This window comes from Tachypleus tridentatus, unplaced genomic scaffold, assembly GCF_004210375.1.
Source record: "Tachypleus tridentatus isolate NWPU-2018 unplaced genomic scaffold, ASM421037v1 Hic_cluster_1, whole genome shotgun sequence".
In the NCBI taxonomy this organism is placed as follows: Eukaryota; Metazoa; Arthropoda; class Merostomata; order Xiphosura; family Limulidae; genus Tachypleus; species Tachypleus tridentatus.
Window position 1 is genome coordinate 9,734,065 of NW_027467777.1, and position 27,962 is coordinate 9,762,026.

General features: G+C 32.8%; 1 pseudogene across 1 annotated transcript in view; it reads left to right on the top strand.

The window, feature by feature from the left end:
• LOC143242018 (disco-interacting protein 2-like) overlaps positions 1–11,713 on the top strand; it is a 51,348-nt pseudogene extending 39,635 nt beyond the window's left edge. The window contains exons 28-29 of the transcript XR_013022384.1: positions 7,962–8,055; positions 11,408–11,713. The product of XR_013022384.1 is annotated as a disco-interacting protein 2-like (transcript). The remainder of the gene's footprint in view (positions 1–7,961; positions 8,056–11,407) is intronic.
• The last annotated feature ends 16,249 nt before the right edge of the window (positions 11,714–27,962 follow it).

Consider the following 27,962-nt stretch of genomic DNA (forward strand, 5'->3'; position numbering starts at 1 on the left):
TTTAAAAACAATAACTTGATAAAAAAATGAAGTTGGATTCATTGTTAGGTTTATCGAATACTGTAATAAAACTTCAGTTAACTGAATTTGTGGGACTGGATGTTGTACTACACAAGGATTTAGATTGAAAATACTTATTTCATTAATGTAGTTGTTACGCAATGAAGTTGACGTATAGTTTTTTTGTTGTTGTTGTTGTTATGTGCACTTCTATGCCTCTCATTAGCCATAAGTAGTAAGTAACAATTGGTGTTCGAGAATACATACCATACCATTTTAAAGTATTGATCAATTAAATTTAGCTAAGTTGACTGAAATACTTGAAGGAAACACGAATGTTTTGTAACATATGGCGTTTTCTTTTGTGGGTCTTGCTTCGGCTAAAGTCTTTTATCTCTTGAATTATGAATATAAATAGAACATGTATGTAATATGGAGCTTATATATAAGCACACATAGTCACATACATGTATACATATATATAATAAACATTAATAAGTTTTTGTTTTTTTCAAAATCCATTATAAATCCCTGTCGTCACTATATACAGTAGTTGTTTGTTTGTTTGCTTTTAGATTTCGCGCAAAGCTACTCAAGGGCTATCTGCGCTAACCGTCCCTAATTTAGCAGTGTAAGATGAAAGATAAGGCTGCTAGTAATCATCACCCATCGCCAACTCTTGGTCTACTCTTTTACCAACGAATAGTGGGATTGACCGTCACATATAACGCCCCACGGCTGAAAGGGCTAGCATGTTTGATGCGACGGGAATTCGACCCACGAGACCCTCAGTTTACGAGTCGAAAGCCTTAACCCACTTGGCCATGCCGGACCCACCTTGTTGAGGATGTGCGCTCTACCGGACAAAATCCAAACGCTGATGTTAAACGAGCCAGTAATGATGGAAAATAAATTAAGGGTGCGGAGTTGGATTATAACACTTACAGCATCTCAACTCCTATTGCTGTTCACTGTCTGCATCCAGTTTTGGGAAGGCAGTTTAATCTTTTAAAGTTCTTATAATACCTATCATAGAAATGAAATAATAAAATATCTAAAAAAAATGAAATTAGAAAGAATTACGAAAACCTGTCTTAATATTCCTTATGTAGTTCAAAGGAGAAGGTTGGGAGTATGAGCTTGGGGGAACAGAACATAATGTGTAACATAATTTATGAATTTCAAAATAACCTTGCTTAGTACCCTTGTGAGCATGTTCTTAATGAAGGTTCTGGTAGTCAATATATTTGTATATGCTCGAGATTCCCCAAAATATTAGTTATTTTGTAATACCCATAAAAGCGTTATAACTTAGAATGTTCTTGAGTTTTATTAATCACGTTTTCGTAAAATTTTAATAATCAAATAAAGGTAAGTCAATTAAACATGAACAAAGATAGAAAAGCAGTAATACAAACTGACAAAAACTCGCTGATAGTAAAAATGGTATTTTTCAGTAGCTAAAACTTTTTGGATTGGTGTATATTTTTGCTTTAAGTATATTTTCTGTCCCTGCAAACTACTTACATTATTTATAAATATATTCTTTTAGGATCCAAAGTAATAATGTGAAACTGCTGCAACTATTATTTCTTGTTAATTCACGACATAGCTTAGTCATGTCACACTTATTGTGGTTAGACGTGTATATATTTTGAACTTTTGGGATCAATCTAACCAGTGCCACTCTATAAACTCATTACTTTTATTCAGTTTAATTCAGTAGACTTTACTACAAATTGCAATGTCACAGAAAACAGAAGCTGGGTTTACTGATTATTCTAACTAGAATTATCACGCAAAAAGAGTTTACATTGTGATAAAACATCTGGCTATTTTGCCCCCTTTTAATGTTTTTAGTGTAATTTAGCGTATGTAATTTTTATAGCACATGAACCGTATTATTTATTGTAATTTTTTATTATAAATTAAATGATGGAAATGTTGAACGACATATCTTGTTTTATCGGCTTACGTTTCTATTTAGACAATAAATACTTAATCATTTATCAGATTAAGTGCCTTTACATTTTATTACTCTCACTAAATACAAGAACATTTTATTTACATTATGTAATAGACTTTAATAAATTACTTTACTTTTCTGTTGTATTGTAACAGTTTATTGAACAAAGTCATGGAAATAACATTCTGGATAATGTTCTTTAGGCTAATTTCAACATGTCAGTGTAAAATTACTCGCGATGTTCAATCTCGTTGAACTCACTGGTTGTCATGGTAACCCAACTGGGTTGAAATAACATTCTGGATAAATGTTCTTTAGGCTAACAACTACATGCTAGAGTAAAAGTAATTTTTGCTTTTTGCTTATAATACTCGAAGTTTGAAAACTTGAATATTTATGAACCATTTCACTCATTATCTATACATAGAGAAGAGGTTATAAATGAATAATACATTTATACTCTATAACGTATTTTTTTAAGATATTGTTTTAGATTGTTTTCTAATTCTTTCTTTTGAGTAATTGAGCATATTGAGACAGGGAAAACCACTATGACCTAGTGATTACAGTGCCCAATCCGTGAATCAGATTTATTATGTTTTTTGGTCCGCTGGGCACTTTGGGATTTTGGGTGCACTATAAGTGAGACAGTCAAGTCCCATTATTTGACTACACAAGGGTAGATCCAGAATTGGTGGTGGATGCTGTTGAATAACTACTTACATTTCATATACTTTTCTATCAATTCAGTGTTAGTGATGCCTATGTGAAATTGGTCCTTGTGCAGTCTTGTTTAAAATCTGAAAGTGGAAATTATGGAAACACAATAGTTATGGAAACAGAATGGTTACAAAAACCTTTTTGGATATAGCATGAAATGTTACTTTGTATGTTTAACAGGATAAGTCAGTGAAACACATTTCAGTTATTTACATTTCGCCCTGTTAATGCTCTAGTTTGGCCTTTTAAACATTTTCGATACCAGCTATCGTCTCGCTGCCTCTTTAAACCGTCTTGGACCATTAAACTACGAGTAAAACGAAGAAATATTGCAAATTACATATGAATATGGAATTTTGTCAGTTTTCTTTGTTTGTCTTCATGAAATCTAGCAGACCTACAAAGAGGTTTTGACGGACCGCTTTCGGTCCCGGATATGTAGTTGAGAAACATTGTTCTACTTAAATCAACTTGCTATATCAATTCATTATCTTACGTTTTACACATTACGCCTGCAAGATTACATGCTAAGGTTATTTAGATATTTCAAAATATATAACTGTTTTGGTTAAGCTTAGCATTAAACGAAAGACCGGCTGGAGAATGTGATGTTTTGAATAGCGCTTGGTCAACAGAAATATGTGATTGTTTGAGGAACTATAACACCATGTAACAAAATTTTTACTTTTTCTTACTCCTGGGTAGAAAGTGTTATTTCCCAATTGCTTATGCCTAAAGTAAATGGAAAATACCAATTTTTTTCTTCAAACTTTGCTTTTGTGACATTTTTCAGAACATTCCAGGTAGATTCAGTGCTGAGGCAATTGGAATTGCCAGTAACCCGAACGAGTGGCGTCTTTTCATTGATAGCTCATCCAAAAGCCTTAAAGCTGTGCTGCTCCATAACGGAAATAAGTATCCATCTCTTCCCCTGGCTCAATCGGTGCACCTCAAAGAGGAATACAACTGTGTTAAGATCTTGCTAGAAGTCTTGAAGTATGATGAGTATGGCTGGAAGGTTATCGGAATGGTGGTATTCCTGATGGGTCTCCAAGGAGGCTTGACCAAGTTTCCTTGTTATCTTTGCCTTTGGGACAGCAGGGACACCGTAGCGCACTACAACAGGAAGCACTGGTCACAACGGACCGAGTTCTCTGTGGGGAGGCACAATGTCAAGTGTTAGCCACTAGTGGATTTGCAGAAGGCGTTGGTCCCATCATTGCACATAAAATTGAATTTTATGAAAAATTTGTCACAGCTCTTGATAAGGAGTCTGCAGCCTTCAAATATCTTTGAGACTTCTTTCCTAAGCTGTCTTGAAGCAAAGGTCAAAGGTGATGTCTTCGTTAAACCTCAAATAAAGAAGATACTGGAGTGCACAAAATTCCCAGGAAGCTCAGTAGGAAGAAAAAAAGCTTAGGGTAGCTTTGTCGCAGTGGTTCGGGGCTTTTTGGGCAATCACAAGGCCGAAAATTATGTGGAACTGGTTGAGGCTCTGGTGAAGAGCTATGGCAAAATGGGTTGCAGAATGTCCCTGAAAGTCCATCTCCTTGACGCCCATCTTGATAAATTCAGGGAGAAAATGGAAGCATACTCAGAGGAGCAAGGCTAACGCTTACCCCAAGATATACTGGACTTTGAACGCCGCTACCAAGGAGCCTATAACAAAAACATGATGGGAGACTATATTTGGTGGTGAAAGTAATTTACATTACAGTCGCAAATCTCGAAAAACTACTCATTTTTAAACATTTTTGTTCGCTTTTTTTGTATAACTTTAGTATAAATACATGTAAATCTTTATTCATATGTTGTTTTATTCAGACCTTATGTAAATGAAAATGTGCAAATTTGCCCGTTTTTCATGGAAAATAGGTTATTTTCTAAATTTCATTATCCAGATCACAAAAGCAAAGTTTGAAGGGAATAATGGTCATTTTCTGTACTTTTACAACACAAGCAATTAAGAAACAACACATACTAACCATGAACAAAATTTGTGTTACATAGTGTAATAAATCTCACACATTCGCTTCCACAACTTCCGTTTGTATAATTTTTTAATAACTGGTGATTAATGATGTCATTATTATTATATATTATAAATAATTCCCTGGGGGAATAACATTGGATCTCTTACACGTAGTCAGTAATAGTAATATTAAATATATTGGTTAATATGGTTGACGTAATTATCGTATCCTTCGTAAAATCTGTTATCTTGGGCAGGCGTTAAAATTTGCACTTAATACCTTCGAATTTTTCCCGATTAGTTTACACTATAGAAATTATAACGAACACACATACCAAGAAATGAGGATTTGTGTTTATTCTAAATTGACTCGTTTGTTTGTTTTGTTTTGGAATTTCGCACAAAGCTACTCGAGGGCTATCTATGCTAGCCGTCCCTAATTTAGCAGTGTAAGACTAGAGGGAGGGCAGCTAGTCATCACCACCCACCGCCAACTCTTGGGCTACTCTTTTACCAACGAAAAGTAGGATTGACCGTCACATTATAACGCCCCCACGGCTGGGAGGGCGAGCATGTTTGGCGCGACTCGGGCGCGAACCCGCGACCCTCGGATTACGAAGCGCACGCCTTAACGCGCTAGGCCATGCCACTAAATTGACTCAGGAATATAATTAAAAAATACTAAGCCGAATTATGTAACATTTTCTAAGATACAGTATAAGGGTCAGGCTATGATTGGGCCCCGCTTGGCCATGTGGTTAAGGCATTCGACTCGTAATCCGAAGGTCGCGAGTTCGAATCCCCGTCCCACCAAACATACTCACTCTTCCAGCCGTGGGGGCAATATAATGTGACAGTCAACCTCTCTCTTCGTTGATAATAGAGTAGCCCAAGAGTTGGCGGTGGGTGGTGAAGACTAGCTGCTTTTCCTCTACTCTTACACTGTTAAATTAGGGACGACTAGCGCAGATAGCCCTTGTAGCTTTGCGCGAAATTCAAAAACGAAATCAGGTTATGATTAGCCACGCATGAAATCTGCTTTTTTTTTTTTTACTAAAAGACTACAGATTCCATTATCTGCAACGTTTTTTTGAAATAAATTATTAAATACTGTTAGTGTTTGTTTGCTAATGGCTGGATGTAAATAAAGGAAATTATAGAAAAATAAGAAGACGATTGTTGTTTATGCCTTATAGTGTTGGTAAATTAATATGTATAATTATATTCGTCCCTTTCTCTACGTTAAGATACTTTTATTGTGAGCTTTCATAGCAATGCAACAAGTACGTTTATAACTCTACATAATAAATAGATGGTTAGTGTCATGAAAAAGAAAAGAAAACACAGAATTTTTGTATTTAAATTATAAATAAAACGTTAAATGTTTTGTCGTGCATATATTAAGCACGTTTTATCAAAGCCACTTTTAGCTTCAACATATTGTCACAACCCTGGCAGCTTTTTTCTGGTTATTCTCTATCTGATGATCGGGGAATAATCCTACTGTATAGTCTCCATTGCAGAAATGCTCCATCTAAAGGAAATATATTTTTTAATTATGTTACCAACTGTTGCCTGATACATACTAACACATTTTGTTTGTGCATTTTCATTGTTATAAGATTTTGCAGTTCACTTACCTCAGTTGGGTCTCTTTCTGGATGGTATTGGCGCCAATATTCATATGTTTTCTAATCCCATTAAGTACAAGGGATATACCAGTTTTAGAAATTCTAAGTCTTGACTATATAACTTGACTATGTATTAATTATACGAGTGCATGAATATTTTTCGCCAAAAAGGGATGTTACAAACCCTTCCCCAAAGGAACTAATTTTCTGGTAGTGTCGCACTACTTTCATAAACCTCAAAAATGTCAAAGTACAGATCCCATAAATTCCGTTACATTGTAATTTTGTATTAACTGTGGCTGTCATGTAACTTGTTGATTTGCATGCACAAATGTATTTTAATATAACGTACACAATCCTTTGTATAATGGACAGGAAATAATTATCTCTGTCTTAATTGTAGCTCCACGCCTGCTCAGCGGTAACTTATGAAAGTTTATAATTCTAAAACACATGGCTCGATCCCTATATAGGTACAATGCACTTTTGACAACCGTGCATACTTGGGCTTAAAACACTCACATCTTTAGTGCACAATGTTCTCACACAGATCTTTGTAGTGTAGTAAAAAAAAACTGAAAAGTTATGTCATGTACATATTGGTTATGTATAAATAATGAGAACTAGTCTTAAATGTTATGTCATATACATGTTAATTATACGTAAATAATGGGAACTAGTCTCAAAGGTTATCTAAACGACTATAATACCTATAGCTGTTCAGACATTCGAAAATGTGTTGAGAAGGCTTCGTAGAATGCCAGGAAAGTCTGAAACTTTCCTTCTATGTACGTGACGATAACCGTGACAATTTGATCATGAAACTTACTTTGAACAACTAATTAGTTATATTGAGCGTTTGCTATGTTTCTTCCAAAATATCCTTCCTCTAGTCGGTTAGACATGAAATTGAATGATACATATAGTGAACTTATTTGATATTTACAAATACAATAGTGAAAAATAATCAACACCTTTTCAGATATATAAACTTATTTATATCTGTATGCACCACGTTATGTTTCCAGTTATAACTGTGTGCGTGTTTTCTTGTAGCCACATTGGTCTATCTGCTGAGTCTACCGAGAGGAATCGATCCCTGATTTTAACTTTGTAAATCCAAAGACCGTAACTGTAAAGCTAAGTTCTATGAGTGTATTCGGTAGAAAGAAAGTATTAGTTTTTACTTTAAAAATACAGTGTTTTATTGGTTTTCGTATTTTAAACACGTGTCAGTCAGTAATCATGCTTTTAAAGATATGTACATTATCCTCAGCTGTATTAAACTAACTTTATGATAAGTACAAATTAAAAATAAATATATATTCAAACTTTTGACAGTGTATAAAATGAAGGAATATAGAAAATTTTGATTTATTCAGAAACTACATTCATTAAGACACTAAAATCTTGGTTGTGAAAGCCGTGTTGGCTTCAACACATACAAATCTTTGTATAGCTTTTCGCTTAGCAACAGCTAACTAGCCACCAAGTCGAGAAAAACATTATAAGTTGTTTATAATATATTCTTCAGAGTAGTCATGAAAGCACATAATTAGAACAGCAGACAAAACTAAAACCTCTGGCTCGAATCTGAAAAGAATATCAAATTATATATGTTTAAACTGTTGTTTACTATTGTTTACTTTTTCTGTATTTCTGTTTCATACAGAAAAATCAACATTTTCGCAAATAAGACTGAAATGAAGCAAAAACGAATTAAAGAGAGCAGAGATACTACTCAATGGCAAGTGTGTCGGGATAAGGTTCGTACTACTGACAAGGGCTCGCGTTTTCAGATGTGGATGCGTTATAAAGTGACTGTCAATTATGTTACTGCGGTTTTGGACACAGGCACGTTCCTTTTGGTGGCTGTTGCTGCTAGCAGTAAATCAAAACTAGGGCTTGCCCCGTCTGAACTTTAATTATTTAGGAGAACACATAAGGTGGTATTCGGATTGAAAATACCAATTACAGAGCTAAAAAAATATAACAGAAATTCCAAGAACCTATTTCACTATTTAGATGTATAAATACAAAGATGTGTTTTATTGTATGCTACTGTCGTTTCTTTAAATCCATCAAGTGTTCTATAGTTAATATGCTTAATTTCACTGTAACTGGAATGGGTGTCAAGGAAAACATCTAAAAGACGACAGGAAATTAAGCGTTTTTTAACAAATTCGGTCATGCAGAAAATAAGGTTTGATAAGTTTTACTACTTATGCAAACTAGAATTAGCTGTACCGTATTTTCTGAGAGGTTTCTAAAAATGAATTGTATAGCATGCGTGATTTGAATGAATGATTTGGTGGCTAGCAGTCACGCTACTCACTGTTCAACCATCTCTGACAAGGCAATAGATTTTGTTTTTTATAACAATATTAAGTAAAAAAAAAGATTTATTATGTCACGAGATTATAAAGAAAACGTGTAGAAAATATCAGACTAATTCGTTTGTGATTTGCGAGACAGCGACTAAATGATAACAGTTGTAGTTACCAACGTAAATTCTGTAAGTGTATATTACAAACAGATGTGACTAAAGTTTGTTTTTACATATTTAACCCTAATCGTTCGGCAATAAAAAAATGAAGTTTTCGTTGTTATATTCTAATTTATGCTCAGTTTTGTCAAATGAAATTGGAAACTACAGTCACTGTCATAGAGAAAATAATCATTTGCATTTGATAAAACAATGTAAGAAATACGCATAATAATCCCAACTCGACTTGCTTCAGAGAGATTAAGTTTACATAGAGACGTTTAACATGGTGTATATTTTTATCTCAAGCAGTGCATTTTCTCTTAACATGTGTACACACAAAAGCATAACTATATTGCATCAGGAAGTATTTCCAAACGTATTTTCTCTTTCATTTGAAAAGTTAATACAGTGTTGATCCGTAATTTTACGTGGAGAAAAAATATTTGTTAAATAAGCATTTTACAAAATTATTGACGAAGGATTAAGAAATGATATACACCATAAAACTCCTAACAGTATTAACCAAAAGAATAGGGACTGCATGAGCATACGAGACTTCGAATGTTTACTTCAAAGATGAGCTAACGTTTTGGAAAACATTAGCTATTACTCGACTAATTAAAACACGGAATATAAATAACATGTTCGAGATTAATGGGTGTTTATTAATTTATATGAGGGGCATTAGCGTATAATGACTATTACACTGACTATAGCCTACAAAATTATTTCGTTCAAGTTTCTGACGTCAGAAAACAAAAACAAAATTCATTGTTTTCTGTATATACGTTCGGATGAACAGCACCGTTTATCAAATTTTCATAAATCATGAAAACATTTTTTTTATTATACGCACATTAACAAAACAAAGCAGTTGGTCAATACGTTAATGTTATCTAAATGATTTTTACCTGAATAACTAATGATGAAATGATATAAAAATCTTTTGCTAATAGATATATAAAGTTCTTATAATGTTATTATTTTATTATTTCATTATCAATATAAACGGAGTATCGAAACTAACAATGGATGGAAACTTTATACATTATTGCTTTAGAAAGAGTCTATAGGTTATAATTAAATCTTTCTTATTTTAATTACAAACAAATCCATTTTTGAAACATATACTTAATTCTACATATTAAGGACCAAATATGCAACTCTTCAGTAAGTAAGTGCTAAGGTATCGTTGACCAGACAATGTATTCTAATTCAAAGGCTAATTTATGAGCCTCACCAGGCACACAGAAACACAAACTTAGTTACAATTAAGTATATAAAGTTTCCATCACATAATTCGTTTGCATGTTTTAGATCAGGTTTGAGAACAGTCAGTGTACTATGTATAAATTATCAATATGTTGTAATACTTTAAATGGAGTCTCGATTTATAATCATATTATGTCATAGAGGATATATAGAAATTAGATTCTCAGTAGATTTTTTCAAGATCATGAACTTTAGTGGTTTATTGGACCAGCACCTTGCAAAGTTTCTTTCTGATGTTACATTCTTGTTATGTTAACATGGTAACTTTTAGTGATACCACATTTTCTGTCACGTGCATTATAACAGATCTGGTGCTATAGCTCTTAATCTGCTACAGATGATAACTTTGTGATCAAGATTTACCTGCAGTGGTTTTGAATTGCATGAACACGAGAGAATAGTTCGTTCGTGAACGTAACCTGAAGGCCAAGAACAAGATCCCTATATACTCATAACTAAACACTTATGCTACTGTTTTCTCAAACATAAAGATCCGTTTAGAAAACAAGTATAACGTGCTTAAATTACTTCCCAACTTCAAGATTTTACCTTTTGTGGTCATAAATATCCATAGGTTTAAGAAACGTATTATATTTTATTACAATTCTACATCACTGCTGAGATTCAACAATTTACGTTAGGTAGAAGTTACTATATTATCCAGCTGCAGAAAACATAGGCCAAGGAAATGGCAAAGCCAGGTTGTTAAGGCACTCGACTTGTAATCTGAGGATTGCGGGTTCGAACCTCCATTACACCAAACATGCTCGCCCTTTCAGTCTTGGAGGCATTATATAGTTTCGGTCAATTTTACTATTCGTTGGTAAAAAAGTAGTCCAGGAGTTGGCAGTGGGTGGTGATGCTTAGCATCCTTTTCTCTAGTCTTACACTGCTAAATTGGAGACGGCTAGCGCAGATAGTTCTCGTGTAGATTTGTGCGAAATTCAAAACAAAGCAATTAAGTCGCGTTGAGTATAGAACCCACCATTCGCAAGACAGCACTCATACACTCTAAAGAATGAGTCCTCCAAAACTGCAGTTCCGATAACTCGAAACTACCTACGTCTTTTACGATGTATCAGGAAGCACCGACCCTCGGAGGACAGCTCAACCCACACTAAACTAAATGAGATTCGATACATTTTCCGGTGTTTCGGTATAGTTACCCGTAACTCGTTGCATTAGCAGGGATAGTACAGAACGAAAAAAAAAGGTTACTTTCAAACAAAGTAAAATAGCTCACTATTATATGTCCTGTAGTTTTTATTTCTTTTTTTTAATATTTAGATTACACTAATAATTTATTTTTCCTGTTTATTTAATGAATGTTGTTCGTTTTTTGTCTTTTTCTTTAACAGGTAGTAAAGATGTTGGCTGTTGTTGTAGCTGTGTTTGCTACATTATGGATGCCCTATCGTGTACTTTTGGTGTACAACTCACTGGCTAAGGAACGCTATATGGAGCTGTGGTTCCTGATGTTCTGTAAAACCATGATCTTCATCAACAGCGCCATCAACCCGATTCTGTACAACGCCATGTCTGTCAAGTTTCGACGCGCCTTCAAGCGGACATTGTTATGTGGAAAAACAAGACAAGAAACAGGATTTCGAAGTGTAGCGATAACGACACGTCTGAATATTGTCCAGAAAACTACTGAAGCGTGAAACACGTTTTAGTTTTGTAAGAAACACAACATATTTACTTAGTACGGTGTATAACGCTGAAACAACAAATTCCAGTACACTTCGACGATGCTTCTCAGAAAACAAAAAGGAAAATGCGAGCAAAAAACGAGGAAAATACAATACTTTTGTAATAGTGATAATGGAACATTTGAACTTTATAGATTCAAACTGCTTTTGGTGAGAGATTTTGCTGTGGTTTTGAACGTGTGGAGTCTTCTGTTAAGTAACTCTTTAGACGTTAATAACAAATGAACTACACTGTTTTGCTCATTTAATTCCGGTTAAAATATACTGGCTGATGTAGCTTTTCTGGCCTTTTAACCACAGTTAAATGAACGAAATGGAGCACCTCGTTTAATATCTATGCATATATAAGAGAATATTTAACGTCTAGATTAGAGATCACAGAAAGCATATTTAAAAATATATAAGGTTAACATTAAATCCAGTAACTCTAAAATTAAAACAATGAATGAAAATACGTAAGAATTAAAGATAACTTAAAAGTACTTTAATAACTCGCCAAAAACCTATTTCAAACCAACAGTGATTGTTATTACAACTGTAATATTATACATTCTGCATATCTGAAATTAGGTCAGGTATAAATAGATTATGAAAAAATATTTCCAATCATATTGTAATAATGTTTTGATATATACACTATATTACTCAATACTTTAGATATTATTGATCAAATAACAGTTTTCTTCAAGTCTCTAATTTGGTGTAAACAAAATGGAATGATGGATTCCGAAAATGGGAAAACAACATATAACTTTCCTTTATTTATGAAAACTAGCTTTTGACTTCATTAACAGTGTTAATTAAAGCATTATTTATATGTGATGTACGACTTCTACTTTTATTACAGATATTATTATAATTATCTTGCATTATGAGATTAATATATAGATTTAGGAGTAGCCTAAATTTCCTAAGATGGTCGAACCTTGTGAGATTTTGTCAAGATCACAGTCGAAAACAGTGCTGTCATTAAGTGTACTCACATGATGAATCAATGCATTCTAATTATTTTAAAATTAGTTTCGTAACTTTACCTTCACTTATTTAGAACAGTGTGTTAAATTATTAGATTAATGTTTTTTAATTCTGATCTATATTGGTTATTTACTAAGATCGGAAAGTAATTGTATTGGGTTACTAAAAAGAAAGCATTTAAATATATCTCCAGTCTTTTTATGATGTTGCAAAAAACATATTTATCTCAAATATCTATGTATGTTTATAAGATGTTAATCAAACGTAATTGTGATTTATTATTCAGTGGCTTTCATGTTTTGTTCTTTTTCTAAGTACATTTCTTTGGTGTAAAATACATAATATTCTGAAGTAACCTTTCAGCGAAGAAATACTATTCTTGTCTATTTATTCTTGAATGCTACTTTTAAAGTTCTATTAATGAATTTCGAACAAGATATGTAGCTGTATAGATTTAACTAAAGTACAAAGTCTCTATAATTTGACATTCTTTTAAACTCAATATTACTACAACAAGAAAACATGAAGACATTGCACATCGATGTTACTGCATTGGATGTGAGTGTTGAAGAGTTATAAATTCGAACCCAGATAATAATACTAGTTATACTGAATTATCTAACACTGACAATTAGCAGGCGATTTTTTGTGCATAGTTATGAGACAAAAAATATATTACATCTGTAAAATGTTTGTGTCAAATTTGATGTCCCCTTCAGTGTATTTTTTAAAATCATATTTTACCGTGTTTTATATTGCCCAGCTTAAAATTGTTAAAAAGAAGATGAATTCGTGAGGCAGCTTAAAACAATATATAACGAATATATCTGAAAACTCAAGACTAACATAAACTAATATTTTCTTCCAAAGTCCATGGAAAAAGTGTTTAAGCTACTCGAGGGCTATGTGCACTAGTTGTCCCCAATATAGTAGTATAAGACTCGAGGGAAGGCAGCTAGTAATCACCATCCACTGCAAACTCTTGGGATACTATTTTACCAACGAATAGTGGGATTGACCCCCACGGCTGAAAGGACGAGCATGTTTGGTGCGACCGGGATTCGAACCTGCAACCCTCGGATTACGAGTCGAACGCCTTAACACGCTTGGCCATGCCAAACCGGAATCAGTATTATTACTAACTAATAGTAATTAGAAAAAAATTATAATTATAGTGTGAACGACCTTATCAATACTCCTTGAAGTCAGTTTTTATAGAAATTTTGTGTTCCATTAGAAAGTGAAGTACAGGGTGAAACAGGAGTTAACAGCCAATAATAGACAAACAATAAATACAATTGGGACCTCACTGTATTTATTACTTGGGTTATAACTATAACCTTCCCATGTCTATTGAAACACTCTATTTAAGCAAACAATCAAACAAGTAAATAAAGGAAAGGTTGATATCAATGTTACAAAAACAAAATAGTAAAGATGATATTTACATAATCCATACATAATAGCGCAGGAAAGAATTAACATATAGGAATATTTATAACTATTCAATCACAACTTAGTTTGATTTATTCTATTTTGTCTGTTGATTTTCTACTACACTGTGTGTCTGTGATATTATATAGGAAAAATGCAAATATTTGTTTGCTTGTTTTGTTTTTTTGAGCAAGGCTACACGAGAGCTATTTGCTCTAACCGTCCCTAATTTATTGTATAATAAGATTTGATTGAAGGGAGCTAGCCATCACCACCCACTGCCAACTCTTGGGCTACTTTTTACGAATAGTGGGATTGACAGTCACATTTTAACGCCGCTGCGGCTAAAAGGGCGAGAATGTTTGGTGTGACAGGGATTCGAACCCGCGACCCTTGGAGTACGAGTCAAGTGTCTTAAGCACCTGGCCAAATACAAACATCTTGTTACAATCGTTTTCGATGCATATATCAGCACTCCTTACATTCTCTTTGCTTTTTTGAAAAGTTTTTCTTATTCGTTTTCTTTATTACAACGTTTCGATAGACATAGTCAAGTTGTATTTATTATCAAGTTATAAATACAATGAGGTTCCAACTGTAATATTTATTGTTTATCTATTATTGGCTGGCAATTTCAATTTCACTTTGTACTTAAGTTTTTTAGAGGTGGGATGTTGCATTCGGACACTTTCAAATAATTCCCTCAAATGAATAAAGTTTCCTCACGTGTAGAAAGTAAAGGAAGAATTACAGTAACTAGTCTATCTAAAAGTAGTTTGTTTATTTTCTACTTCCCGGTTAACGACACTTCTCATTTTTTTTCTGTTTTAGTAATAACTTGTTTTTGTTATTCTATATTTCATTGACTTAAACGTGAAAACTGAAACCTTCTTTACTAACAAGGGAAAGAGTCTGTAAACGAGAAAAAAAACAACATTATTAAAAATGTTTTTGCTTGTTGTTAATCACAAACGCATACAATGTGCTGTCAGTAGTGTCCACTATGAATATCAAAATTGGGTTTTTAGTGTTGAGAAGTATTAGAATTACCGTTGAACCACTGTAGGGCTGTTAAAAATGCTTTTATGATTATTGTATTATCTTTGAAATTTCTAGTGAGAAATAATAATAAGACAAGTATATATGTGTGTTGTTCTATATTTCATCACAATAGGAAACTACACGTGGAAACCTTGTGCTTAACGAGTTCCACTCGTAATATATGAGATAGAAACCCTTAGTCTTTCACCTGTAAGGGCATTATAACGACATGGTCGATACCATTAGTCGTTCATAACAAGGAGCTCAAGATTTGGTTATGGATGTTGTTAGCTAGCCGTCTTTCCTCTGGTTTATGACTTCAAAATTATGAACAGCTAGCGCAGATGGCTCTCGAGTAACTTTGTACGAAAATTCAAAAAACAAAGTACGCGTGCTTAATGCACAATTTAGGTCAAAACTCACAATACAAAAGCTCTTAGTGGTACTTTACATGTTACACTTTTGAATTTTTTTTTTTCATATCAGCCACGATATCAAAAGAAAAATAATATTCTAGGAAAATAAAATCTAAAACATTCACTTGTGTGTCCGAATCAGTAATGCAAGTCTAAAAATATTTACAAGAATATACATGTTTTCAGTAAACGTCTTCGAACACTTAATGTGCAGAAAGAACAACGCCTTATGACGTGCTGTAGGTTCATGAAGATTTAATTTGATATGTTATGTTTTAACTACAATTATACTTTTATATTTTTAGCCACACAGATAAAACACCATCAGTTGATGTTATTTCAAAAATGTTGCTAAATTTTATATGCGTGAAACCGCATACAACTATAAGGACGTATAACTCCAATAAGATAGCCTATTCATTACAGGTAATGATTAGCTAGGACAAACTATAGTTACAGACATTGTATAACGTATAATATCAGCAATGGACTACTGTGGAGTCATTCGAAAAAAAACACCTTTTTCACACATCATCAGAAACTATGTCTGTTTGTCGTATTGCAGCCAGCCTGGTGAATCCTCGCAATGAGTTATAGGTCTCGTCAACACTGGATATGACAGATATAGTGAGGTGGACGTAGAATTACGTGTTCTTCATGGTTTTCACGGATAAATTCTCGGAACAACCACTGAGCCGCCACGTTCTACAAACACATACTTATACGTCAAAAACTTTATATTATTTGCGAATGTAATCCAGAACCACAATAAAAATTCAGATTAAGTCGAAGTATTAGCAAAGTATTAAGTCCATAAATCTCCTACATGTTTGGCATTTTTATTCTGTTGAGTTTCGGCTTCAACGAATACGATATTTACAATATATGCACATTAGAATGGTACACTATTTTGGTTTGTTTTCAACGCTATGAAAGACAAATAAAAATATTGGTAATTTAAAAATAAAATAGCTTTGTCTTACAAGTACATGGTAATGAAGTTTAAAATTAAGATAAAACAATACTGGTATTCTAAACATGAATACCAAGTAGTCTTATAATTTGCTACATGATATAAAATAATATGTCAGAGGTCCTTAAAATTAAACCGATCAAACAAAGCCATTTCTAATTTTGAACTACTTTCAAGGAGATGGTAAGTGACAAGCACCACTGCTAACTGAGCGAATTATAAGATTAAACTGTGTGTGTTTTTCTTATAGCAAAGTACGTCGGGTTATCTACTGAGTCCACCGAGGGGAATAGAACTCCTGATTTTAGCGTTGCAAGTGCGAAGACATACCACTGTCCCAACGGAAAACGAGATTAACCGTTACAGTTAAAAGTGCAAAGCGTATTTACTGGTATATAGCGTCTCAAACCTGGAATTTTTGCGATACGCAGCCCAGTATATTATATATTAAACTACATCTAGCATTAAAGTGAAAAATTAATAAAATTAAACAGGTTTATTTAATATAAAATTATAAATCAATTTCAGAAAGTTTTGAAACAAAGTAGAAAATCATTATAAATTATTTTCATGATGTTATTTCATAATGTTTACAAAATCTCATTTAATGTAACACCATATAATAAAACGTTTGTTAACAAGCAGTTCGAAGGATATTAAAATACTAGCCAAAGCGTATAAAATAACTGACATACAAATTCGCTGATTATTTTTAAAACTAAATAACACATATCTGGATTCTGTGTCTTCATAATTTAAAATACATCAAAGTTGTGTTTTGTTGGTTCACTATTTGTGTGGAAGAGAATATTTTATATTAAGATGGACATTCATGTTATGCTGTTTTTATATTACGCGCGATTGAAACAACGAAAATAACTGAACATAAGAAAGTTTTGCAAAAGTAAAGTTGAAAGTTGATTTAAAGACCAAAGCGTGACAAAGCTGTTGCTTTTGTTGGTTTTGTTTAGAAATAAAACGTGTCTTTTTACGTTTTATACGCTTGAAGAAATGATGCAAAAGTATGAAATAAATATGTAGTGAAATCGAACTTTCCATGAACTAATTAACCTGACGTTTCTTCGAAAAATTTCAACTCTGTAATTTTTCTAATTAAATGGTTCTGCATGGCCATGTGGTTGAGGCACTCGACTCGTAATCCGAGGGTTGCGGATTTGAATCCTCGTCACGCCAAACATGCTTGCCCTTTCAGCCGTGGTGGCGTTATAATGTAACAGTCAATTCCATTATTTGTTGGTAAAAGAGTAACCCAAGAGTTGGCTAGCGCATATAGCCCTCGAGTAGCTTTGCGCGAAATACAAAACAAACCAAACTTAATTAAATATTTGTCGGACTGATGGGATGTATTAGTTAATAACCACGGTATCATAAAAAAATTCGTGCAGGGTTTGGATACTTCCGTTAATAGTTATTATTTAAATATTCGAATTTATATATCCATATTTACATATACAAATTACGACATCGAAAAATGAATAACGACAGGCATACTCGAATTATAGTAACTAGGGATTCGAAAGTTTTAATACATGCTGTGTTGATAATATAAACTATAGTCTATGTGATAGATCAATAATTCGAGGTATTATAAACTCTTTCAGGTGTTCATGCTTTAAAACGAACTTTGATTATGCAATTTGTTATAATTTGTTTCTTTGAAAACTTTTGTAAGCGTTTAATCAATCAGTATGTCATGAAATGGTTAATTAATGAGTTGCAATTTGTTGCTTAAAACACTATCGAGAATGACGCAAGAAATATTTAATTGTTTAAAAAACAAACAGCACGGCCACCAGATACGAGGAGATAAACCTATAACTTGGCAGAAAGATTTACACTAAAAGGATATCTCCACCTAGTGAGAGAATGTTGAACTCCATAGACATAACTGTGAATGAGCATATTCTAAAAAATATTGCTGTCACAACAGCCACAGCATTTTACACTGACACCAAGGGTTCCAAGGAATAATCCAGGTTAACACATATAAACAGGGTGAATAATAGGAAAACATAGAAAATCATAAAAAGGAATTAAGAGCTGATGCTAAGTTTGTTTTCATAAAACCCTTCAACTCATCATTATTAGGTTTTTGATTTGCAACAGGTTATCATTTTATACAACAAAAAATTCAGTTTTCTTCTGTATGATAGAGAGACTCTCATTAACGTTTCTTTTTCTATAAGTCATGATCACTCTTTCATTTATTCGTTGTGTTACACATAATTTCTCACTCTGCACAAACACAAAAGAGAACTCTCATACTGCTCAGATAAACATTTGACACGACAGTTGAGCACGTCATCTTGGAAAACAACGTATTTTTTAAAGAAAAACAGAAGTATTTCTCGTACAACCAAAGGGAAAGTCTCAATTTATACAGTTGATCGTATTATGGTGAAATATCAAAATCCGTCGACTTATGATCTGACATCTTGATGCAGTGAGTGGTTGGTACACAGTTACTTTTATTTGTTTCAACATATGTATTACTTTACATGATTTTTTGGTTTGGGTGAATTTTATATTATGAATTTTATAATAGTATGTGTGTGTTTTCTTATAACAAAGACACACTGGGCTATGTGCTGAGTCTACTGAGGGGAATGGAGCCTCTGATTTTAGCGTTGCAAATGCGTAGATTTACCGCTGTACCAGCGAGGGACGTTTTGTAATGGAGTAGAAGCCTGCTTTTCTTTCAACCATTTTTATTTATACCACAAAACGTTGCAGCTAGAAACCAAAGAGTACCCTAAGTCTTTAAATAATTATTGTAGGACATTAAACAAGAACAACTAGGCTGCAAAAGTAATATATATATATATATATACATTATCTATAATACATATATATATATATACATTATCTGTAATACATATATATATATATATATACATTATCTGTAATACATATATATATATATACATTATCTATAATACATATATATATATATATACATTATCTATAATACACATATATATATATACATTATCTATAATACATATATATATATATATATACATTATCTATAATACACATATATATATATACATTATCTATAATACACATATATATATATACATTATCTGTAATACATATATATATATATATACATTATCTATAATACACATATATATATATACATTATCTATAATACATATATATATATATATATACATTATCTATAATACACATATATATATATACATTATCTATAATACATATATATATATATATATACATTATCTATAATACACATATATATATATACATTATCTATAATACACATATATATATATACATTATCTATAATACACATATATATATATACATTATCTATAATACACATATATATATATACATTATCTATAATACATATATATATATATATACATTATCTATAATACACATATATATATATACATTATCTATAATACATATACATATATATACATTATCTGTAATATTTGCAAATGAGGCTTATTTTTTTTGTAGTACATCAAAATGACATACACACATTCAGATATAACAACGTACTGATTTCATTAGTGACAGTATTTTAAATATTGGCAGTGAAAGGTTATCAGATCCCACAAACAAAAACTTGGTTATATTAATAACAACTAATGGAATAAGCTCTCATATTTGTATTTAGTGAAAGGATTACGTTTGTTTCAGCTTCGTAGAAACAGAAGGATTTATTTGTTTGTTTTGAATTTTGTGCAAAGCTAAACGAAGGCTATCTGCGCTAGCCGTCCCTAATTTAGCAGTGTAAGACGAGAGATAAGGCAGTTAATCCTCACCACCCACCGCCAACTCTTGGGTTACTTTTTTACCAACTAATAGTGGGAATGACCTCCACATTATAACGCCCCCACGGCTGAAAGGGCGAGCATGTTTGATGCGACGGGGGGGGGGAGCCAGAAGGAACAAATCATTATGTGTTTTTTTTTTTATTCTATGGCTTTATACCATGTTTTTAAACATGAAATTAAGCTCAATACAGCTATAAATAATTTCAGAAGATAAACACAAAGAAAGGACGTGGGCGACTTGCCTCCTTATAAAAGCAATTACTCATGCCATCATTAAAACGGAAATAAATCAACCTGGAATAAATAAAGAGTGACAACGCTTCAACAGACGTACGAGGCATAATAATTGCTAAAAATATCGTGTATTTGTTAGACGTCACTTACTCATGCCTTAGCAGTAAAATTAAAACTGAAGATTAATCTATTTTGTTCAAGAATAAGTAATTTATTGGAAAATTAATTTATTTTATGTTTAAGAGAAAAGAGCCATACATTCAACACAGTGACAAGTATGATTTCATTCGAAATAAATAAGTCTGCAACGGCCCGGCATGGCCAGGTGGTCGAGGCACTAGACTCATACTCTGAGGGTCGCGGGTTTGAATCCCTGTCACACCAAACATGCTCTCCCTTTCAGCCAAGGGGGGCGTTATAATATGGCGGTCAATCCCACTATTCGATGGTAAAAAAGTAGCCCAAGAGTTGGCGGTGGGAGGTGATGATTAGCTGCCTTATCTCTCGTCTTACACTGCTAAATTAGGGATGGCTAGCGCAGATAGCTTTTGTGTAGCTTTGCACGAAATTCAAAAAACTAAAAACTATAATATCTGCAACATGAAGTTATATAATTAAAAAATCCTCTTTTACAAACACGATTATTTTCTTCAGGATTCAGCATAGTCTCTCAAATACATAGATAGGAAGAAAATTGCTTAAATGTCGCTTTCGTCTTTTAAAATGACTTTTCATCGCCTAATTTATTTTATAAAAAAAAAAGGCATAAGATAATATCAGAAGATGCAACTTATGAATGATGGAAAAGTTCGGTAAAATAAAATATTATTGTCAAAAACTTAAGAAAAAAGTATACAAATGAAGATTATTGATAATTACTTTTCTCTTATAAGTTATTTTACTGTTTGGTTAACACTATTTTTCAGTAAATGGAATTAAAATACATCTTATAATGAAGACTTAATTAGAATGCCGTTAAAAGATTTTACATTGTAATGAAATTAGAAGAGTCGTCGTTTCACAAGTAATATATAATATAACCAACAAAATAAGTAAGATTTTCTCAAATTGATGTGTTCAAGAAAACTCACCCATTAATTTTCATTTCAACACATTTTCCACATATCTTTTCATAAAACACGTTAAGGAATGTAAGCTATGAATAACTTCCACGTGTGATTATATAAACGTTTCCAAGATTACTTCGATGGTTATCAGAGTAATGAACTAGAATGAAGTAATTGTTCACAGAGAAATCTGTGTTGTGGAGATACTCTAACTCACATTACTGATAGGTTTTAACATCAGTTTAATTATTCATAATATAAAATATTGTATTTAAAACAGTCATTGAAAATAGTTCTATATGTAGAAACGTTTATAAAATTACTGAAATGATTTCTTTTGTGGAAAGAGATATGTTTTTTTTTAAATTTCATGCAAAGCTACACGAGAACTATTGCGCTAGCCTTCTCTAATTTAGCAATGAAAGACTAGATGTTTGTTTGTTTTGAATTTCGCGCAAAGCTACTCGAGGGCTATCTGCGCTTAGCCATCCCTAATTTAGCAGTGTAAGACTAGAGGGAAGGCAGCTCGTCATCACCACCCACCACCAACTCTTGGGCTACTCTTTTAACAACGAATAGTGGGATGACAGTCACATTATAACGCTCCTATGGCAGAAAGGGTGAGCATGTTTGGTGCGATCGGGATTCGAACCCGCGACCCTCGAATTACGAGTCGAACGCATAACATGCTTGGTCATGCATAGCCCTGAAAGGCTAGAAAGAAAGCTGTTAGTTATTACCACCCATGGCCAATCTTTTATCAACGGATAATGGGATTGACCGAATATTTATAGCGTCCCGACGGCTGAAAGGGCAAACATGTTTTGTGTGACAGGGATTCGAACCTGCTGCTCTCAAATTACAAGTCAAGTTGAGAAACTCAGTGACGGAATTGATATTTTCAAATTTTTTCGAACGACTAGCTTTTAAATCCACAGTGATGGCACACACAGATAATTCTGTGTGTGGCTTAGCTCTTAGACACTTCAGAACTAGTTATTGTGCAACTTTCATATTCCTTTCTTTTTTGGCTAAACAAACTCTGTATAACGTTACATCGTATAGTTTGGAGCATAATTAGTTAATATTTAAACACGTTAAAATTATACTCCCACAATTTGTAGATAAAACACTCTATATATGCTCCAATTCTTAGTCCACCAAAAATTACAATGTGATATTCTAGCTTTTATAAATCGAGGTTAGTAATTTTATTTCTATTTATATATTGCAAGGAAAGGTCTCATGTAAACTTCATAGTACAAATATGTAATATTACATGTGAGGAAATGTTTCAAAATAATTGCGCTGTGAGCTCCTGTTCATCCTATCACTGTTAGGCGAATATGAGCTCCTGTTTTATTTATAACAATTTCAGAAATTATAAATAACTCCAAACTATTACCGTTAAGAAAATAGCTAGCAAATTCTGGTGTGAGGTTAGGTGAAAAATAATTGTGTTACTTTCTTTAAATTTATGATAGATATATCGACAAGTTGATACATGATACATATTCCTAATTCCATCAAAAATTCGTAACATTAGCATTGTTATTTCTATAGAAATTAATGTTTCTTTAAACACAACTTAACCTAAATGGTTGTCTCCTTAATGTTTATTAAGTTCTAATTTTAATGTTTGTTTATTTAGAGCAATGCTACGCTGCGCTATCTGCTGTGTTCACCGCGGAAAATTGAACCTCGAATTTTAGCTTTACAAATCCGTGAACTTATCACTATCCCACTAACAGCAGGATAATTTCAATGCAAAGAGGATTAATTTCCATTACGTACACAGTTCCAAGAAGTAAGTTGAATATATTCTTTTTATGTAAGTTTTTTTAGTACTTCACAGTTTTTTAATAGGAGTACGTAATGTAACGTACACAATAAATACGCTTAGATGATAAAAAGTTACGGTTCAATGCCAAAAGCTGGCGTTAAACATTTGAAACTATTTATCTTAAAATTTATGATAAAAAACCGTGCAAACTACAGATGACTTTCTACCGCATTCCTCTGATTTTATGAATTTCAAATGAGAAATGTGTAACATTATCACTTCATACCCATCTTTTGTCTTCCATGGGTCACTTTCTCTCTTCATCATTCAACCTTGCTGAAGAGTTCTGGTAATATGAGAAAGACCTCTTGGAAAGCGATTTTTAGCAGAAGTAAAACATAGAACTGAAATGCTATTTTATTTACACTTCTGATTTGAAGTAATAAATAAGTTAATTAAGAGAAACGTGAAAAGTATACCTTTTATGTGACTTTTATCCCAAGGACTATCGTTTCCAATGCTTCGTTAGCTTTCGGTGTAAGAACCTTAAATTTTACGCCCCAGCATGGTCAAGTGGTTATGGCACTCGACTCGTAATTTAAAGGTCGCGGGTTCGAATCCCCGTCGAACCAAACATGTTCACCCTTTCAGTCGTGGGGGCGTTATAAAGTGACGGTCAATTCCACTATTCGTTGGTAAAAGAGTAGCCCAAGATTTGGCGGTGGGCGGTGATGACTAGCTGCCTTCACTTTAGTCTTACACTGTTAAATTAGAGACGGCTCGTGCATATAGCCCTCGTGTAGCTTTGCGCGAAATTCAAAAAAATAAACAAACAAAACTTAACTTTTAAAGCCTTATAGTACATGTAATGCTACTTGCACATTTTGATTTGGAACTCGAAATGGATAAACTAAGAGACATATTTATGTGATAACTAACACAAATGCTTAGATTATTGTTTATATAAAGAACCAACCAGTATACTATAACGTATACAGTTAACTTGACATGCGTACATTCAGACAAATAGCAATCTGTAACTAACATAAAATAGATACATATAAATACAGCAAGAAATGTATGGAAAACAAAAAGAGTTAGAATATGTTTTGTTTTCTATAAATACTCACTTCAAGACGTTTTCGATGATATATATCATTCTTCAGTATCTCAAATAGACCTGCAAATAGATAAATAAAGAAAGAAAGATAAAGAAAAATATATTCTATCAAAAACAAACTACTTGAGCTGACTTCTTGTGACATTTGCAGCGAATCTCAGAAAATTCTAGTTATCAGCTTACACGTGAAATACCACAAGTCTTTGTTACCTTTTCTTTGCACATTAAGGCTTTCTGCTCCAAGCAAAAAATTAAGCAACGTATTGGGCAACAGAAAATTCTTACTTCATACTTTTGAAACACGAAACAATATTGATTGGTTTGGTTTGTTTAGAATTTCGCGCAAAGCTACACGAGTTCTATTTGCGCTAGCCGTCCCTAATTTAACAGTGTAAGACGAGAGGGAAGGCAGCTTGTCATCACCTCCCACCGCCAACTCTTGGGCTACTTTTTTACCATCGAATAGTGGGATTGACCGCCATATTATAACGCCCCCACGGCTGAAAGGGCGAGTATGTTTGGTGTGACGGGGATTCGAACCCGCGACCCTTATATTACAAGTCGAGTGCATTAACCACCTAGCCATGCCGGGCCTAACAAAACTGATAACCGACTCACAAGTACGTGTTTGAATGCTTTCCATTGTTGCTATTCAATGAATAATTAAATATGTTTGTGCAATAATATATTTTTATTATTTTAGTTACTGAAGACATTAAATGGTTTAGCTTAGTGTTACTTCTTATAAAAAAGACTGATAAAATTTTCTACTTAGTTACATTTTTGGTATTTTGCGTAATAGCTTTTGAGAGTCTTAGAAAGTAATTTTCATTAACACCCCCATTATTTTACTCCATTGTTATAAAATCAGTACGACTCTGTGCTGTTAGTACTGCAAAATAAGTAACTAGACAGACTGTTTATAGTTGGCCTTTAAAATGTTCGTCAGTACATTACTGTACGAAACATTAATGCACTTCACAGCAGAGACGAAACTGAAATCCCAGTATGTTAATATAGTTATTAATATAGTGCTGTCAAAGCAGTCACCTTTATAAAAAATCTCTGAAAAATACGTTCTCATAAACTCGCAAAACAGAGGTGTTAAAGTGCATGCGTGAGAGTTAATGTGTTCGGTTTAATGCCCTGTAAAACAGATAATTTAAAGGAATAATGTTAGATATAAAATGTGGAACTTTACAGTCTTCTGACATTTCTTTCGTGCTTATCATGCTTCGTGAATATAACTTCAAGATTCTAGCGGAATAACTTAACGATTGGAGAGATTAAGTTACTCCTATAAGCATGTTTGGTGAGATACTTATCTCTTCTGTCCACTACACACTAAGATGTTCAATGAGCACTAACGATTTGACGTACATTCAACAAGATAAGCCCATATTAGGTACGTTTTTTTTTCTTCAGAAAATAAGCTGTTAATAGCTGTTTTAGCCTCCTAGTTGGGTAAGTCATCCATTACGGACTGGTGATTTCTACTAACTACATTCATTTGCGAACATAAATGTACCTCACTATTACGGTTATATGTTTTATGAATCAGTAAAATAAATCTCTTTTGCATAATACTTTGAATGCAAAAATATTTCCATAAACACATTAACTCTTATAAAGGTTTGATAATTTCGGGTTAGAGGCACTTATACAGTCAATTTAAACTTTTTTCTGAAAACATTTTACATCGAGAGAGAATGAAATGATGACTGTTAGAAACTTATTTTTTTATCTTCACAACACTTGAGTTTTTTCATTGTTGCTTATTAGACGTGTCTCTCAAGCTTTGAATACTCGTAACAAAAATGTTCATTCTGATGTACATATCATGTAATATTAACTTTTCACGTTTAGCTAAAAATAACCTATTTTCAATAACGTCCACAAAAATATATTTTCTAACTCGTGAAAATGACAAGTATGCTGCATGTTGATATCAAGATGTTTTAAAGTATTTAAACTAAAACTTGAGTTTTCTGCTAATTATAAAGTGATACAGAGTAACTTAGCTATAATTTTTGAAGTGTAATACCATGCATGTTACGCATACACAACACATTTTACGAACCGTACACCATAACCTTCTATGACTAATGCAGTGTGTTATTGTTTGTGTTATGCACGAAATTACAAAACACTAAATTATACATTATTTCTACATTTTGAGGACACTCGCACATATATTTATTTCACAAATATGTATATGTTACTACATACAATAAATAATTTTTAGGTATCCTTACTTTTGTATTTGTTATAAAATTTCAGGCGAGATATAGGCATTATCTATAATTATATCTAATATTTTAACATGTAACCTCTCACTTATACTTACAGCTATTAGATATGTAATTGACGAATTATATTTCTAAAATGTATCTGATTACTGGTAAATTTTATACAATTTCAACTTAATATATATGCTGCTAAACACCTTAAAAAAAACTGTCTCATAATCAGTGTTACAAACTTCGATTTCAGAAGAGGATTTCGCACACAGACGCACAATAACTTATTTTACCACCACAAGCAATGTTTCACTTTAATCGAGTGAACGATAAAACCTAAATGTAATTACGATCGTCTTTGTGATCTAGAAGGCTTATAGCACACAACAATACTTCTTAACAAAACATGAGATTCTAAAGGTAAAACCCTCTCGTGTAAAATAAAAAAAGATCCATGGTGAATAAATAAAATCTTCCAATCAAAGGAATCGTTATTCCCGAAACGTTAAATGAAAGGCGCAGCAAACTAGTTACTTTGAAATTGAGGATCATGCTGATTGGCTGTAGTTCTGAGCATGAAATAAATACTGTAGCTGTTCAACCCATTTCATTCGTTCTTGTTCCTAAACATAAGATGTTTTTTCTTTGTGTCTATTTCAGTTTATTTTTATTCGCCTTTACATAATTGATTGCATACATCCCAAGTAAATAAAAATCGAACTTGTTAAAAAGTAATTTTTGACAAATGTTAGGCACAAAATTCTAAACAAATTAACAATAAACAATACGTGTAAAGTAGGAAATTCTAATTGTCTTTTGAACTCAAGGTTTGTTTGTTTGTTTGAAATTAAAGACAAAACTACACAAAGGGCTATCTGTACACTGCCCAACACGGGTATTGAAACACGGTTTCTCACGTTCTACGTCCGCAGTCATACCCCTATGCCATCGAGGTGTCTGAGTCCGGTTTCAGTAATAGGTACAGTAATAATGGCAGTGGTTCACCAAAATTCATAAATCTAAATCTAATTTAGTTACAGAGACTTAATTTATGATAAAAGTTTACGCTCAAAATATGGAAA